Source organism: Octopus bimaculoides, chromosome 19 (assembly GCF_046866305.1).
Source record: "Octopus bimaculoides isolate indiv1 chromosome 19, ASM4686630v1, whole genome shotgun sequence".
Classification (NCBI taxonomy): Eukaryota; Metazoa; Mollusca; class Cephalopoda; order Octopoda; family Octopodidae; genus Octopus; species Octopus bimaculoides.
This window is the reverse complement of record NC_142946.1, coordinates 10,058,134-10,065,633: the sequence shown is the minus strand read 5'-3', so window position 1 is coordinate 10,065,633 and position 7,500 is coordinate 10,058,134. Positions and strand designations below refer to the sequence as shown.

General features: G+C 35.1%; 1 protein-coding gene across 10 annotated transcripts in view; it reads right to left on the bottom strand.

The window, feature by feature from the left end:
- The window catches only part of LOC149131760 (uncharacterized), a 1,392,655-nt gene that overhangs the window by 301,404 nt on the left and 1,083,751 nt on the right, over positions 1-7,500 (bottom strand). The window lies entirely within an intron of this gene.

The window sequence follows — 7,500 nt, the reverse complement described above, 5'->3', positions numbered from 1 at the left end:
TAATTCTCATCATAGTAGGCCCTTCAGGTGTGATAAAAAAAAAACAGTCAGATAAATACGTAACAAAAGCACCAAGTATATTACAAGTATATATAACATACAGAAAATGGCATTACTAAGCACCTACGTAAAACACTTTCAATACAGTAAAAATAAGAACACAGCAACAAAAAATAGCACATACCCATTGCACACAGAGCTGTGCTTGATAGTGCAGTGACAGCACGTAATAAAAATAAGACTACTGAATAATAACGATCGCTTCACAATTTGGTACGAAGCCAAGAAGTTTGGGGTGGTTATAAGACGATTACATCGACTCCAAAGACAAAACCGACCTCAGCGGAATTTGAAATCAGAACCGAATTCCGGACGAAATGCCGCTGAGCAATTTGTCCGTTGTGCTAACGATTCTACTAGCTCACCGCTTAAATATTGATTTTAAGAAAATGTGGAGTCTTCGAATTTTGGCAGAATGTCGATTCCATCGGACACTGTATTTGAACGCCATTTCGTTTCATTGAGCACGATTGGAAGAATATGAAAGTTGATCTCGGTGCAATTCAATCTCAGAAAATAAGGAACCGGCGAAAAAGGGCAAATCCATTTGTTCTTACATCATATCAATTCTGCCTTCTCGCTGCCTTAATAATAATAATCACGTGTTCGACCAGACTATCGGATATTGTCATTGTTATGGCGAGATTCATGACACCAACGTTACAGCAATCTTGCGAATATATTCAAGTGTGATATAGGCTCAAGGCAAGAAATTTACCTTTCATCCTTTCGGGGGTCGATAAAATAAGTAACAGATGACAAATGGGGTCAATGAAATCGACTTACACCTTCCCCCGAAACTGATGGCCTTGTGCCTAAATTTTATTTGGATCGAAAAATTACGAACTCTGATATGCTAGGAAATCAAACATAAAGAAACAAATTTGCAAGAGGCTAAGAAGTAGCCTGGCTCTCCGTCGGTTACGACGATGAGAGTTCCTGTTGATATGATCAATAGAACAGCTTGCTCATGAAATTAACGTGCCAGTGATGAGCACTCGACAGACACGCGTATCCTTAACGTACTTGTCAAGAAAATTCTGCGTGATACAGAATATAACAAAGCAGGCTCTTTTGAATTGCAGGTACAACATTTTTTTGCCAACTGCGGGACTGGAACAATGTGAAATTAAGTGTCTTGCTGAAAGACACAACGTCTCCAGGAATCGAACACACGATCTTACGATCGTGAGTCGATTTCCTTAACCACTAAGCCTTCTAAGAACTAAGATGAGTAAAAGAAATAGAAAGAGTAACAAACATATAGAAAAATACTACGTCAATACTTAAAACAGACTTATATTCTGAAAACAAAATATGGTTAATAGATACCAATACTCTATTGTAAGAACTTAGTGTTGCAGTATTCAGAAGTAGACACTAAATGAACGAGGACTACTTGATAGAAAAAATAACAAACAGTAAAATGGTTCTACTGAGAATAGCTCACACAAAATACGACGTTGAAAGGCTATATTTACCACGACTACAAGGAAATAGAGGCCTTCTACAACTAGAAAACCATAATGAAATATTTCATGAAGGACTAAAATGCATCTTGTGAATGGTAGTGATGGAAAACTGATGCAGATAGCTACAAGCGGGATTTTACTTAACAAAAATTGTTTTCAGTCTGTCAGGTTGCCAAGAAACACAAAACACTGAAGTGACAGAATTCCACGAGGAAAAAGATGAAACAACAGGAATTTTGAAATCTATCCACCATGCTAAAAGTGTGGGAACAAAATGTCATGGTAAAAAGAAGGCGAGAAAAAAAAAACACTACATGGTCAATATATTCATAAAAGAATCAAGAGAAATACTGGCTGAGAAGAGCAGGAACCGATGTTGTAACTAAATGCCATACATGATCCTAGACTTCGATCAAAGACTTCATGCCACTATAAACCAACATCTGCATCTGATGAATCCGAATGCGTCCATTAACTTCAGGTATCTAGGGGATACGAAGAAATATTTAACATTGTTTCTCACCGTTTAGTCTTAGTCAAGCGTTACAGAACTGGTCGTACGCTGGAAGTTATACCAGCATTATGAAATAACAACGCAAAAGAGATAAAACAAATATACATCAGAAAACATCTGAAAGTGACAACTCGACCATACTTTAGGATATATCGTATCCCGCAAGCAAGTTATCCAAGGTTAAAGATTGGATATATTTTTCATGAACCTTCGGGGTATCTCTTGATCGAAGGCTCTGCCATAAAAGACGATATCACTTTTGTAAAAAGAAAAAAAAAGAAAAGAAAGAATAAAATGCAGGGACGGTAAACAGAAACAGACTGTATAAGAAATGGTACTATGAGAATGATTCTTTAGAACCATCACCAAATCGCAGGTCATATTGATATATACGGCATGCTGAAAAATGGCAGCTGCGGGCACTGCTTGCATGTTACGTTGTGGACAGTCATAACAATAGAAAGCACAAAATCAAAATATAATTCTGAACATATACAAATCCCACATCTGCACTTGTTAGTGCAATGAAAGTACATGATAAATATATGACGGTTGAAAAAAATAAAGGTAATGTAACAGGTTCTCTGATATCATTTTCTCGGTACTAACATAATTCACCAACGCAGTAAGCCATATTAAATATTTTCGTCTCGGATACGAATGTCATTGGAAGACAATATACTACTTCTTGTATGTATACGTAGGGCTTTATCATGTATGCTGCAATTGTTAAAGAACTAGAAACTGCTACGTGCATTACACGGGTTTATTAGAGAATAAATATGAGATTCTTGTCAAAAAATGCGCATTGCAATTACAAGAGGGTAAAGTTACGTATGAGTCCTGTTATGCAGTTAGATAAGGATGTATAGTTAAGAAGAAATGGCAGAACACAGACTTAAAGTAAACAGTACAACTGACACCGCTGAAAGTAAAGGTTATGGAGTAATATTATAGAAGTATTAAATTAATAGTTGCAAGAGTTAAATGTAAATATTGCAACAATAAGCTCGGTGAATCTGTAATATGTTAGTTTTATATATTCTACTGGACTGTAAATGAATTAGTAATTAAATAATGATTGCATTTAAAATACACTTCATTAAATCTGATACAGAAATATGACACATGCTACGAATACTGGCAGGAAGGTTCTACAAAGTTATTTCTAAATAACAGAGAAGTAATAATAATAATAATAATAATAATAATAATAATAATAATAATAATAATAATAATAATAATAATAATAATAATCTCAACAGGCATAAAGTATCTCAACAGGCATAAAGTATCTCAACAGGCATGATAGAGCTGCACAATATATTCACTGGGTAATATGCAAAAACCTGGACTTGCCCCATGATAAAAACTGGTGGGAACACAAACCACCCCCAGTACTTGAAAATGATCACATTGCACTCCTCTGGAACTTCACCATTCAAACTGACAGAAAGATAGACGCAAATAGGCCAGACATCATACTGAAAGACTTCAGACAAAAATCATGCCTCCTCATTGATATGACTGTCCCAATCGATATAAACGTATCTGTCAAGACCTACCAAAAACTGAGCAAATATAAAGATCTTGAAATAGAAATTAGCAAAATGTGGAATCTGAAGACGAAAACAATACCTATTGTCATAGGTGCCCTGGGAATGACAGCGAAACGGGCTGATTACTACCTAGATCAGATTCCAGGAAACCCCAAAATGGCTGAAGTTCAAAAGATAGTGCTCATGGGAACTGCCCATATCCTACGTAAAATACTGTCTATGTGATCTCAAATTTTAAAGCAAACACATAATTTTCTTATGGTTTCTTAAACATTCACTTGAACAAAACTGTACAAATCCAAATATATGGTACCCTAGGCATAACACCTACATGAACTTCTAACTTGTTGTCTCTTGAGGTCTCTGGGTGAGACTTGGATCCAACTTGTACAAATGCAAAACAAAAGTCAAACATAAAATAATAATAATAATAATAATAATAATAATAATAATAATAATAATAATAATAATAATAATAATAATAATAATAATAATAATAATAATAATAATAACTGGTTAATAGTTGCAAAACTTGAACAAAACAATTACAAAACTACAACAGAAAACTCTTTTCTATATCCAGAGAAACTTACAAATAGAATAAAAAGGAAATTGAGGTTGGCGCAAAAGACAAAATGTAAATGAAAAGGAGATGCACCAACAGAAATGTAAATAAAAAGGAGACACACCAACAGAAATAATGCAAATACTAAAAATTAATTTTAAGCTGGGCTACAGAATACCTTGGTGAAATGATGAAGCAAAATCCTTACATTGGCAAACCTCGAAAATAAAAGTTAAAAAAAAAAACGTTTGGAAAAAATTGCGGCACAGAATTATGAAGCGCAGGACTTGAAGTGGAGACTAGTGGATATTGAACTACAGCACTTTATTACAATCATCGTACGTAAAAATGCCTAATGCACGATACTTAAAGTATAATCTATTCAATAATTGCAGAAAAGCTGAAGGCTGTGTAGAAATAATTAATCGCATTGCCTCTAGCTGATCAATTTTAGCCAAGAAAGACTAGAGCTACGGGCATGACAGATGTTGAGATTTCATATATTGGAAATTATGTCGGCGTAATGAAATACCAAATGGGAAAAGGTGACATAATCATATACCTAAAAAGTGACAAAGTCAGAGAATGTTAAAGTGACATACACTAAGGTATTCCAATCCATACGGACAGAAAATTCAAAGGTAACAGACCGATATTATTCACAAAGAAAAAAGAGGTGCTCTTTAATCAAAATGTATGTCACGAAAATGACATCGTTTCAGAAATGGAGAAATTATCCAAAATGAAAGATCTGGAAATAGATAAACCACAATTTGGGGAATATATACAGAAATAATCAATGTAATGATCACAAGTGTTTTGGTATTTATCTAAAAACAAGGATATGCTCAATCAAAATCTCAGAACGTTCGAGAAGACACGACATACAGAATGAGCACTGCATACAAATTCTGTGGAGATTGTTTAATGACAACTGTAGATGCAAAAACCAAACGAAATCACAGCACCATTTGCATATAACGGAAGATATTAACAACAATAATATTAGACCTATCTACTAAGAAGCAGAAGGCTTCAGATTGTAATTGCTTAGTCCCTCAAACCACTATATCAGGCCTTCTGCCTCTTAGTAGATAGGTTTATTATTATTGTTGTTGTTGTTATATGCATAAAGTGCTGTGTTTTCATTTTTTTTGTTTTTTGTTTTTTTTTTGCATCTTGAGACAGATGCATAACAAAAACATCAGGAGATACAAGTATATATAACATTAAAACACTTTCAATACAGTGAAAATAAGAGCGTCACAACAAACCACAGCACATACCCAATGCGCGTAGTACTGCGCTCGGTAGTGCAGTGAAAGCATGTGATAAAAAAAACAAACTACTGAATAATAATAATAATAATAATAATAAGAAGAAGAAGAAGAAGAAGAAGAAGAAGAAGAAGAAGAAGAAGAAAAAGAAGAAGAAAAAGAAAAAGAAGAAGAAAAAGAAAAAGAACAACAACAACAACAACAACGACAACAATACATAGCAAAAATGTCTTAACATAAACCAACGACATATTATAGTGCTAATTACTCAATGAATTATAGTGCTAATTATAGTGTTAATTACTCAATGAAACAAGAGTATGTATGATGAATATATATACATGTGACTAACTTTTCATGATTTCGTCAAATGCAAAAGTGCAACATGAACATTCTGAAGTATCAGACTTGTTAGAGAAATAGAAGTGTTATCTTTAGACAACATGTTTGCTATTGGACTTCATTAAAAGAATCCAAAGCAGAAATAGCAATGTTATGCTAAGCGACATTTCACTAACAGATACTATTCATCCGACATTCTCCTGCATAGCTTCAAGCCAACCAAATTTTGCGATGAGATTTTAGGCAGATTTGTGCGTTTTCGAGGTTAGGATAGATTTATCCTAAATAGAATGCCTTATATTGTATTCAAACCTCGCACTATACAAGTTCTAAAGTATACTGTTGATAATTTTGAAAGCACAGAGAATCTATTTCGGAAATGTCTAACGAATTTGTCTGCGTAATATAAACACTATCGTTGCATTATATATGGACATATAATATATGTGTTCATATATTATGTTAATTTAGCACTCATGCTACACAAAAGTATTCATTAGAATATTCTCAACATCTCTGGAGCGTGTCGATTATTTCTTCAGCGTTAACACGTAATCTTACAAAATTGACAATCCGATAATGGTGAGAGCAATTAATTAATGTTTTATATAATGAAGAGTAACAAGCGTATTAGGTATGCAAAACACTAGCTTTCTTATTTGGAACAAGACAGGTTACAGTAAATGGGTAAATGGAATTTTCTATTTTTATGCATCCAAGCGACAAGATACATAAAATATCAGTTAAAACTTTTTCTTCAATCCATTGCACTCGTTCCTTTTTCTGGACCATGTTCAAGCTTGAGCATTGCCTTACGGTACAAGCTGATCACACATTGATCTCTAGTGCTGACAATAATACTATCCACTGGTATTTATTTCTCCTCGATCTCGGAAAGCTGGAAGGTGAAGTTGGCCTCAGAACGTAAATGTTGGCACTCCGTCACTTATGACGTCGAGGGTTCCAGTTGATCCGATCAACGGAACAGCCTGCTCTTGAAAGTAGCGTGCAAGTATCTGAGCACTCCACAGACACGTGTACCCTTAACGTAGTTCTCAGGGATATTCAGCGTGAGAGAGAGTGTGACAAATCTGGCCCGTTTGAATTACAGGCACAACAGAAACAGGAAGTAAGAGTGAGAGAAAGTTGTGGTGAAAGAGTACAGCAAGGTTGGCCACCATCCCCTGCCGGAGCCTCGTGGAGCTTTTAGGTGTTTTCGCTCAATAAACACTCACAACGCCCGGTCTGGGAATCGAATCTGCGATTCTATGACCGCGAGTTCGCTGCCCTAACCACTGGGCCATTGCGCCCCCACGAACGTAAATAGGACGTGACCAAATTGTTACAGTGTTGATTGTTAATGAATTAATTGAATCCCATGAACCAGAGAAGAAATGTTGTTAGTAACGAGTAGTGAATAAAAGGGAATGGATTTGCAGAGTAGTTTAGGGCGTCGTATAGAATGATTTGCGGATTACAGTTTGCGGAATTAAAATTCGACCAAGGTCAAATCAGGCTTCCAACTTGAAATATATATATATGTTGACATTAACAAACATAGAAATTATTGGGAAATGTTGGAATGGTGGTACTGGCAAAATGACGGAAGAGGTTTTGCAACTTAACAACAGATCCTCATGCCAAAAGTCGACTAAATGGTGTTGCGGCTAACAGTGTTAATTCTCCAAAGTATATAAGATAAGAATGACTC